The sequence below is a fragment of the Cibotium barometz genome, chromosome 11 (assembly GCF_041138505.1).
Source record: "Cibotium barometz isolate CiBa-2024 chromosome 11, ASM4113850v1, whole genome shotgun sequence".
NCBI classification, from domain to species: Eukaryota; Viridiplantae; Streptophyta; class Polypodiopsida; order Cyatheales; family Cibotiaceae; genus Cibotium; species Cibotium barometz.
The window spans coordinates 6,780,551-6,791,711 of NC_141056.1; positions in this window are offsets into that span (position 1 = coordinate 6,780,551).

Consider the following 11,161-nt stretch of genomic DNA (forward strand, 5'->3'; position numbering starts at 1 on the left):
CTTTGCTCTCTATGGTGATAGCCAGCTTTTGCTATGTTGCTTTGCTCTAGTATTAATTGTGGGCACTAAGGAGGGGCACGTGATGGCACTATGGCTAAATCTATGGTTGTAGGCGCGGTGGAAATGGCATTTTTTTAAATTTCATCTAGAGCATGCATGAAGCGAAGGGCTGTTAGTGGGGCCTCTTTTAAGGTTACAGAAGACGAAAAATCATCCTTCGTTTTGCTGGCCACATCTATGGTTGTGGTATTGCTCCAATTTTTTTAAAAGGTAGCTATCATAAAATTCACAAAAACGACAATACTACAAAACTCTTATTGCATCTATGGTTAAGGTGTGGCTATGGCATCGATCCATGAAATTCACCAAAAAAAAATTGCCTTGAAGGAGGCCAAGCCAGCGCAGCCTCCTTCAGGGTAAATTTATCTGTGTATGCCATGGGAAATTCATTGTGTGAGGGTGCCTTCAGGGGGCAGTTGGATTCATGTGGGAAATTCTCTTTGTGAGGCATTGCCATGGCATATCCACCATTGCCAAGGGCATTGCCATGGCATATCCACCATACATGGTCATGGCAATGCCCTTGGCAATGGTGGCCACATGCATGACAAAGTGTATGCTTCCGTTTAGCCTGGAGAGGCAGCAATTTGTTTTTGTGTGGGGAATTCATTGTGTGAGGCCACCTTTAGGCTCACATGGAAAATTCTCTTTGTGAGGCATTGCCATGGCATATCCATCATACATGGACATGGCTCCACAAAACAAAATGGCCAAGAGAGGCCGGGCTTTTGGCCATTTTGTTTTATGGAGCCATGTCCATGTATGGTGGATATGCCATGCTTGACAAAGCCTATGCTTCCATCCAACCCGGAGATGGCAAATGACATAGGGGATATAACATGATTTAGCATGTTGGCCGAAAAGCTACATGTTCAAGAGAATCCTATACCTCAGAATAGCACAAATCATGCCAAAATTTGGGGGCACTTTTAGAGCTCCATTATGCACAAAAACCCTAGCCGGAGTCAAGTTTTGTATGTTAATGCCTCTTTAATCTATTTAGCATATAGTGGTCATCTAAGGGTTATGCACCAAAAACCCTAGCCTGACCTTGCTCGAGGAGACCATATATACAAACGATAAGGCTAGGGTTTTTGGTGCATAACCCTTAGATGACCACTATTTAGCATATAGTGGTCATCTAAGGGTTATGCACCAAAAACCCTAGCCTGACCTTGCTCGAGGAGACCATATATACAAACGGTAAGTTGCAGCCTTCTATTGTAATTTGGCTTCACACATGGCGCCCTATTGTATTGGTCTCTTGCATATGCTATCTATGTATTCACCCATGTCTATTGTTTTAACATACCACCTAGTACACCTTCAGTCCATGGCACCTTATTATATTGGTATCCTTACACATGTAGTAATGCTCTAAGCCCACTTTCTCCTTTCTCTTTGAGCTCTCTAAAAAACTCTCTCTTCCTAAGTCTAATACTAGTGCACACTTAATGTAAGCTTAAGATTAGTGCTGCATACTAAAATTCATGGTACCTTCACTAATGCAAGTGGATTAAGCTAATCACATGCTAATGATGAGTGATTACACTAAACTAAGGTGGATGGTGTCTAATTAGACCCATGATGATGTGTATGTGCAATAGACTCAAATCAATTAGGTTCTAAGATAGATTAGCTTGGACTTATAAAGAGACTTAAGATGTGTGCAAGTGCTTGTGCTTTTCATTGCTTGGAAATGACTCCTTTTATATGGGTAGAGTACATCTTTGCTTGTTCCATACATGTGGGATAATCCAGTTTGCCATATGGCTTCATACTCACCTACTCACTCCCTGCCTCTACATTTTCTCTATGGCACCACACTTTTCAACACCCTCCCTTGGTGCCATATCTCTAGGCTACTCAAGGTGGTCGGATGTGAGTTTCCATTTACTGATGATGAACTCTGAAGGTGTACTAGATGTGAAGGAAAAGTTATATACAAAAACATATGTAATCCATTCCTAGATGTGTTGAATTTATGTTGCAAATCTATGGTGTTCTCATTACTGGCCTTAGCCTTGTTGAATTTATGTTGTAAATCTATGGTGTTCTCATTACTGGCCTTAGCCTTGTTGTGTGCCTGTTCCTTGGAATGTGTCCTCGGGGGGGGGGGGGGGGGTGCACCTCAAAATATGTAAGTCTACCACGTGCGATCATTAGGTGGGGTTTTTTAAATCTAAAATATTGGGTAAATTTACAGAAATACAATTACAAGTGGGGTATTTTAATTGTACTTTGGAAAAAAACCATAAGTTTATAAAGAAAAAGGGGTAGTTTTATTAGCTCAAAATTCACAGATAAGGGAATTTTTAAATACCGCTTGAACGCACGTCGTAGGAGGGGCTTCCATATAGTGGACCCCCCGAGAATGTGTCGCTCGATTTTTTCCTCACTCGAAAAGTTTCACTCGGAGAACAGGAGGACTCCTAGTTGAGCTTGATATCTCAACACTCCCCCTTAAGCTCAACTCCATACACCGAATTCCAAGTAAGCTCTCCTAAACTTATGGATCTTGTGAAGATGTCAACCATGTGATCCTCTGTGCTGACATATACCAAATCTACATCACCTGCTAGAACCTTCTCCCTCATAAAGTGATAATGCAACTCAATGTGCTTCGTTCTAGCATGGTATGCCAAGTTACTGGATTGTATGCTACTCATGTTGTCATAATAAATGACAACTGTCCTATCCACAGGCTCACCCATATCACCAAGTAGCTTTTGAAATAAGCTACCTCACAAGCCACCGTAGGCAGCACCCCTATACTTTACCTCTATACTTGTGACAAAGGCTGTTTCTTACTGCTCCAACTTATAGCAGCACTCCCAAATGAAAACATAATGCCACTAGTAGACCTCTTGTATGTGACACTACCAACCTAATCTGTGTATCATGTAACTGTATCTCTATACCAGCCTCATAGAAAAGTCCATAATCAGCGATGTTGGAATATATCATCTCCAGAGGGTCTACATCACCTTTTCATGCTTGTACTATCATTTTATGAGACCCCGCATTGGCATATTTAGTAGACATTTTAAAGGCATTTTATGCTGCTGGACAGCCGGCCTACACCTGGCCGCCGACCAGCTCTTTGGAGGGATATATTTAAGGGTGCTGATCCTTCCTCTCACTTTTCATCTCATTCTTACATATTTGCTAGAGGAGGTCATTGGCTGTAGCAACAGTCTCTTATGCTTGCAAGCACCTATGGGTTCCCCTCGTGCTCATTTTCAGCAATAATTAATTGTTTCCAGCCTTCTATAGTTTGTGCTTTGGGCCTACAACCTATGATGCTCTTTCTTTCATGATGGTATCAAAGCCAAATGCTGATCCACAGGTAAGAAATTGTTGGGTTTTTCTTATTGGAGTAGAGGCTTCATCATTGTGTTGCGTTTTTCTACATCTGTATTGAACTATTGCGTTTTTCTACATCTGTATTGAACTATTGCGTTTTTGTGTTAGAGGCTGAAGCTCTCTTCTAGGTGCTGAGGACAAGGTTCCCGAGAGATTTGCTTTCTCTATTTCTCTTTTCCCACCCTCCCTCCCTTTCTTCTTCCTCTCCTTTTGTTGTGCACAGTTTGAGAGGAGGCTATTTGCTGTTTTTTTTTTTAACAACCATCTTTCTTCATATAAGGTTTTTTGTTAGAGGACATTGCTTCAGGATATTTCTCTAGTGCTTCATGGATCCCCTACTCGTGCTCCACATGAGGTTCCTCTTCCCAATATTTCTTCTTTGAGTTTCTCTCATCCAAGTCTTGCTCCCACCATTACCCATATCCCATCCTACAATCCTCCCCAAGTTAGTGACTCCAACAAGTAACTATCATACATGGTCTTTCTACAGCCAGTTATTGCTGTTGGAAGGAGCCAGTGTGTGGATGACTATCTCCACACCTCACTTGGTGGACCCTGCTTTGAGAAGCATATTGGACACTTAGGCTCATCTTATCATCATCCATTGCATGACTCCATCTATATAGGCACAGTTTGTCTCTACCCGGAGTAATGCTCATCAGATGTGGACAGAGATGTAGAGGAGGTATGGGAGAGTTTCAACAGTGAAGATTGCTAAATTGGAGTTAGATTTGGAGAGTTAGATAACTTGATTGAGAAGAATGGAGAGTTCGCCTGTAGTAGCAAGCTACAACTTGAAGAGTATAGGAGCACCGTCAACAATCTCATCCATAAACTTCTTGGTAAATTGCATGCTTCATTTGATTCTTTTAAGGATAATATTTATTTCCGTGATCCTCTCTCCCCTTTTGAGGAAGTCGTGAGTTATCTCCACGACAAGTGCATGCTTCATGGAAAAGGCAAGTCGAAGTTTTCTTTTGTTTCCTTTGAAAAGGGCAAAGGCAAAGGCGAAAAAAGGGACCTCCAACAAAAAAGAAAAGAAAAAGAAAAAGGTAAAGGCAAGGGTAAACAGGATTCAAAGGAGTCCAAGGACAAAAGCAATGAATGTGATTATTGTGGCAGGACAGGTCATATTGAGGCACGCTGCTTTGCTCGTTATGATGAATCTTGAGCAGCCAAAGCCAAGTATAAAGCCCAAGGTGCTTCCAAAGCATATGACAGACAACACCAAAGACAAGGGCAAGGACAAAGTTTTAGAGGAGGGATCTACCAAAGTTGCGTACATGGTAGTTTCACAGATTCATCTACTTCTTAGGATTCACTCTTCATGTGATCACATCGATGACTTCTCCAGAAGACACACTTGAAGTGGTGGAATGGGTTGGTGAAAGTGGTATTTCTACTCACATGACCAATCAAGTCCATATCTTAGAGGACTACTAGACTCTCTCTTCTTCAGTTTGTATCGACGAAAATTCTTTGCTTCTCACCGGTGTTGGTAATGTTTCTTTGGGTTCCTCTGCCACCTTACATGATGTTTTACATGTTCCATGGATTTTCAAAAATATGTTTTCTATATACAAAGCTTCTCAAAAGGGACTCGGTGTGTACTTTGATGATGAGGTCATTGAAGTGATCAACATGAAGACTCTCTCGATTGTTGTGCCAATGGAGTCCATGAAGGGGATCTCTACAAGATGGTGCACCAGCTTTTCTTCCCAGATCCCTCGCACACTGACTCACATATTCATTAGCTTTTCTCCCCCTTGATGGCTTTGGTTTTTGAGGCAGATACTTCTCTGTGGCATTCTGGCTTCGGTCATGTACCCATTGCTGCCTTACAAAAGTTCCATTCTCAGTAGGTTTTTAATGGACTACCTCAGCTCAGGTCGCTTTCACACATCTACTCATCCTGCACGATCGGCAAGCATCATCGAGATGCATTTCCAAAGGAGGCGACTCATCAAGAAACCTGAAGACTGGAGCTTATACATTCAGATCTTGTTGGACCTATGGAGATTAAGTCTCTTGGAGAGGCTCAATATTTTCTTCTTCTTGTGGATGATTTCACTCGCAAAGTCTGGGTATGTTTTTTGGCTCACAAGTTAGATGCTTTTGCTAGATTCAGGACTTGGATTGCGATGGTGGAAAATCAGTCTAGGGATACAGTTTCATTTCTCCGAACTGATAATGGTGGCAATTTTATACCATTTGATAACTTTCTTTGCGTCAAAGGGCATTCATCGGCGACAGACCTCTTTCTCCTTACACTCCTCAACAAAATGGAGTTGTGGAACGGAAGAATCAGGCCGTAAAAGAGATGGCTTGTTCTTTGTTGCATCATGCAGGTCTCCCTCCTGCTTTCTGGGGTGAAGCTGTGACTACCTCAGTTTATCTCATTAATCGCTCTCTCACAAAAGCAGTTGAGGGGGGGTGACTTTGAAGGAGGCTTTTACATGACACAAGCCTTTTGTTTCTCATCTACATGTTTTCGGTTATGTTGCTTATGTATATGTCTCAAATTAAAAGAGGACCACTCTCACACCGAAGTCAAGGAGGATGATCTTCACAAGCTATAGTCTGAGATCCAAAGGGTATCGCTTATGGGATCTGGAGGTTGATGACATCATCATTTCCCCATGATGCTCGGTTTGATGAGAGCTTGATTGGTATCGACTCCTCTCCACCCGATGCATCTTCCAACTTTCTGGATGATCCATTCTCGGTCGATGTTAGTGATCTTATACCTCTTCCACATCTCGTTCCTCCTCCTCCTCCTCCTTCTCCTACTGCAACTCCAGTTCCAGCTACTACTTTACAGCCACTAGTTCATGTTGCACTAGCTTGTGCAGCTCCCAGTCCCCCTCTCCGAGTCTTGCTTTGACTATGGGATTACCCCCACTAGTGCTTACTTCATCACATCTCCCAACGGCATTGGATGAGTCCTCTACTATGCAATTGGATATTCTTCTTCTTCACGCTTTGAGTGGAAGGCTAGCCTACCTCGGTGGGTTCAACAACTCTTTAGAGATTTTGGTCTCATGATGCACAGTTCCATAACCAGATCTCTACCACCACCCACCGTTCATCTCGGGCTTCCACATCTCATCACACAGTGAATTACGCTCTCATGATTTCTCAAGGAGATCGATGAGCCTGAGAGTCTAGAAGAGGCTCTTTCACAGGCACAATGGTGGCAAGCCATGGAAGCAAATATGTCCTCTATTGCGAGGAATCACACTTGGTCTTTGGTGCCACGGCCTTTACATCGTTGTGTGATTGGTGTGAAATGGATTTTCAGCCAAGTTTCATGCAGATGGTACTTTGGATAAGTACAAAGCCCGCCTTGTTGCTCACGAATATGCTTAGAAGGCAAGTGAAGACTTTGATGAGACATTTGCTCCTACATCCAAGTATACCACCATTAGGATTGTTTTGGCTTAGGTTGCACACTTTAGACGGCCCGTGTTCTAGATGGATGTCAAATCTACTTTTTTGAATGGAGATTTAGAGGAGGAAGTTTATGTTGAGTAGCCTCTTGGTTTTTGATTCAAGGATAGGACACCCATGTGTATCCTCTACAAAAGGCTCCTTATAGTCTCTCAAACAGGCACCTCATGCCTGGTATCAGAAGATTGATGCCTTCTTGTTATCTCTTGGCTTTGAGAGGGCATATGCTGACAACAATCTCTACGTGTTTCTTTCTGATGGTCTCAAATAGGCACCTCATGCCTGGTATCAGAAGATTGATGCCTTCTTGTTATCTTATGGCTTTGAGAGGGCATATGCTGACAACAATCTCTACGTGTTTCTTTCTCATGGGGATATTTGTGTCATTGGTTTTTATGTTGATGACCTCATCCTTTCTAGCTCAGATATTGAGTTGGTCACAAGTTTAGTACAAGCTTTCAGAGACATCTGAGATGACTGATCTTGGCCTTTATTATTTTCTTGGCCTGGAGGTTTGGTAGAAAGATGACTGTATCTTCATTTCTTAGGAGAAGTATGTGAAGAAGCTGCTCTCACTTTATGGGTTGTCAGATTGTACATTTCTCTCTTGTCCCATGGAACCCAATTCCAAGTTATCCACAGAGTATTGGAAGATTGTTGGCTCATTGCTTTACCTTGCCAACACCCTTCCAGATATCTCCTATGCTATGAGTGTTCCAACCAGTTCTCATTAGCTGCTCGAAAGTCTCATTGGCATGCAGCCTTGAGAGTTCTTCGTTATCTTCAAGGTACATTAGATTATTGCATCACCTATTCCAGTGGTGCTGATTTGGTTAGTTTCACAGATTCTGATTGGGCAGGATGCATTGATACTCGGAGGTCTACATCTGAATATTGCTTCATGCTTGGTACATGATTGGTTTCTTTGGAAGTCTTAAAAGCAGAGGACTGTTTCTGCTTCTTCCACCTAGGTTGAGAATAAATCCTACCTTCTCTCCTCCACTGAGGCACTTTGGATTCATCAGATTCTAGAGCATTTGTGTTGTGCCAACACTTCCCCAATTACCATCTTCTTAGATTCTGAGAGTGCTATTGTCTAGCTTAGAATCCAGTGATACGGGGACGATCCAAGCATATTGAGGTGCATTATCATTTTGTACGAGACTAGATTGAGTTGGGACTTCTTTGGCTCACCTACTATTCTACGAAGAACAATGTGGCTGATCTCTTCACCAAACCACTTCCGAGAGCTACTTTGGAGGTGTTACTCCAACGTGCTGGTCTTGAACCGCCCCTTTGGTGCTAAAGAGGATGTGTTGGAATATATTATCTTCAGAGGGTCTACATCACCTTTTCATGCTTGAACTGGTCGTTTTATGAGACCTTGCATCGGCATAATTAGTAGACATTTTTAAGGCATTTTATAGCATTTTATGCTACTGGACAACTGTCGTCCTGCTATAGCTAGCTGACCAGCTCTTTGGAGAGATATATAAGGGTGTTGACCATTCCCCTCACTTTTCATCTCATTCTTGCATATCTGGTGGAGGTCATTGGTTGTAGTAAAAGTCTCTTATACTTGTAAGCAACTATAGGACTCCCTCGTGCTCATTTTTAGCAATAATCAACTATTTTCAGCCTCCTACAGTTTGTGCTTTGGGCCTACAACTTGTGATGCTCTTTCTTTCAAACTATGGACTGTATGTACCTAAGAATCTGTCCAGCCACATCCAAGTGTGGCTTTTTAGGGGCGTACATAAACTAACTCACAAGTCCAACAATATAGCTCAAGTCAGGCCTAGTGATGGTCATGTAGATGAAGCTACCCACTATGTGCTTGTACGTAGTGGGGTTCTCCCAAATCTCACTTGTATTTGTGGAAAGCTTTGTATTATGCTCCAATGGCATTGAAATAGGCTTACAACATGTCCTACCATACTTGGAGAACGTGTCCAAGCCATACTGCCTTTGTAAATAATAAAATACCATGAGGTGATCTTATAAGAATATGGCACATCAGAAAAAGATAGCAAGACAAAGCACAATAGAAAATTTAATAGCTACACAGTGGAGAGAATTTAAAATTTTGATTATACCAAAGAGGTACAAGTGATGGTGCTGTCCACCTGTGCGCTCTCTCAAGTAGAGCTTAGATGGCAATCTAGACAGACTCTGGATGGAGTATATACGAGGTGTAGAAGGGGGTGGACACTCACAAGCATTGGATGTCTTAGCTCATGGCAACCATGTCCATATATAGTATTGTAGGCAGTGTGGTACACGCGTATACAACGAGGGTGGTTACATTGCATAGACACGGTCACCGCCCGCGTATCAAGAACGCAGCTCACCGACCACCGCCCACTAATGATGGACCTAGTATCCGAGGAAATATTTTAGGGAATAACGCTTGTACCCTTGACCATTTCCTAACCATCATCAATGGTCACAATAATGACCCCATCGGGATCTAAGCTGGGGTTCCCACTAAAGACATATGCACCATGGCTTCTCCTCATAATGGGGGCCTAACAAATGTGCATTATACATCAAAGTGAGATACATGGTGAGAGGCGGGCATTGACTAACACCCCCCTCAATGTCCACCCGAAGATGAACTAGTTTTTTGGCCCAACGCCAAGTCGATGAGAAGATGCCAAATGAGTTGGTCCTTCCCTAGAGCCTTGGTGAAGATGTCGGCACATTTTTCCCTATAGAGCAATACTCTAGCTCGACTATCTCATCCTCTATCAGCTCCTGCACATAATGATATTGAATCTCAATGTGCTTCGTGCAAGCATGAAACACAGGGTTCTTGGAGATAGCCATGCAACTCTGATTGTTGCACCACAAGACTGTAGCCTCCTTGATTTGAACTCCCATGTCAACCAAGTTTCTCCTCAGCCATACTATCTCACATGTAGCAAAGCAAGCTGCCTTATACTCAACCTTTGTGGAAGGAAGTGCCATTGTAGGTTGCTTTGCTGGTCCAAGAGAAAACACCAGAACCAAGCAAAAAACAATATCCAAAAACTAATTTCCTAGAATCACAATCTTTTGCCCAATCCAAGTCACAATAACCTGAGTGTTACCCATGCTGTAAGTGATGCTATACTCAAGAGTACCTCTGATGTACCTAAGTACCCTTATCCCTTCCTTCCACCAATGACTCTCTCGTGGCTTGTTGGAAAACCTGCTCAACACACCAACTGTGAAGGTGATATCAGGTCTAGTGTTAGTGAGAAAAATCAAACTCCCCACCAACTTCCTCTACTTCCTGATGTCAGCAAAAATAAGTGATGCGGAAAGCTTCATGTTCACTTTCATTGGCGCATAGACACAGGCTTGCAGTTTGTCATCCTTCTCTGGGCATCTCAAAACCTGGTGGTTGAGCTACATATACCTCCTCCTTGAGATGGCCGTTCAGAAATGTTGATTTGAAATCCATGTGAAAGACTGGCCACTTTTTGTGAGCAGCCAAGGCAAGTACTGCCCTGATAGTCATCATAGAAGTTGTGGGAGCAAAGGTTTCATCAAAGTCGAAACCCTCTACCTGTGCAAATCCTTGTGTGCAACCAACCTAGCTTTGTATTTTTCAAGTGAGCCATCAGCCTTATACTTAGCTTTCTAAACCTATTTGGTACCAATTACCTTTCTGTTTGTTGGTGGTCAGTCAACTAGCTCCCAAGTGTTGTTCTTTATGATGCTATCATACTAAGACTGCATCATGGCTTTCCACTTTGGATTTGCTAAGGCTTCATCCAAGGTGGCTGGCTCCTTCACTATTCCTATTATCTCAGCCATCAAGGCCATATTGACAATGAGATCATATGTTCTTCTGTGCTCCTCTATTCTCCTTGATCTGCGTGGTCCATCTGCTAAAGATTATGGCTTCTCAGGTATTGGATTACGCTCACAAAGAGTTGTTGTGCCCACTTTGGAAGTGGCTTTCCTTGTGGTGTAGTAGCAGGCTGTTGTGATGTGTGAGAGTCTTCATCCTTTGAAAACTCCTCCTCCTTGAGAGGAAATCTGACTGGTGGGTTATGGTGGACTATTTCTCCGCTGATGATAGAGTGGATGGACCTCCTTCCTCCATTGAGTGTGGATGTTCTACAAATACCACATCTTGGCTCGCCACAATCTTCTTTTCCTCTATCATAGAGCCGATATGTCTTTGACTCTTGACTATATTCCAAGAAAGATACACTTCTTGCTTTTGGCATCTAACTTGGTCTTGGATGCATCTGGAATATGCACATAACATTCACAACCAAATGTTCTGAAA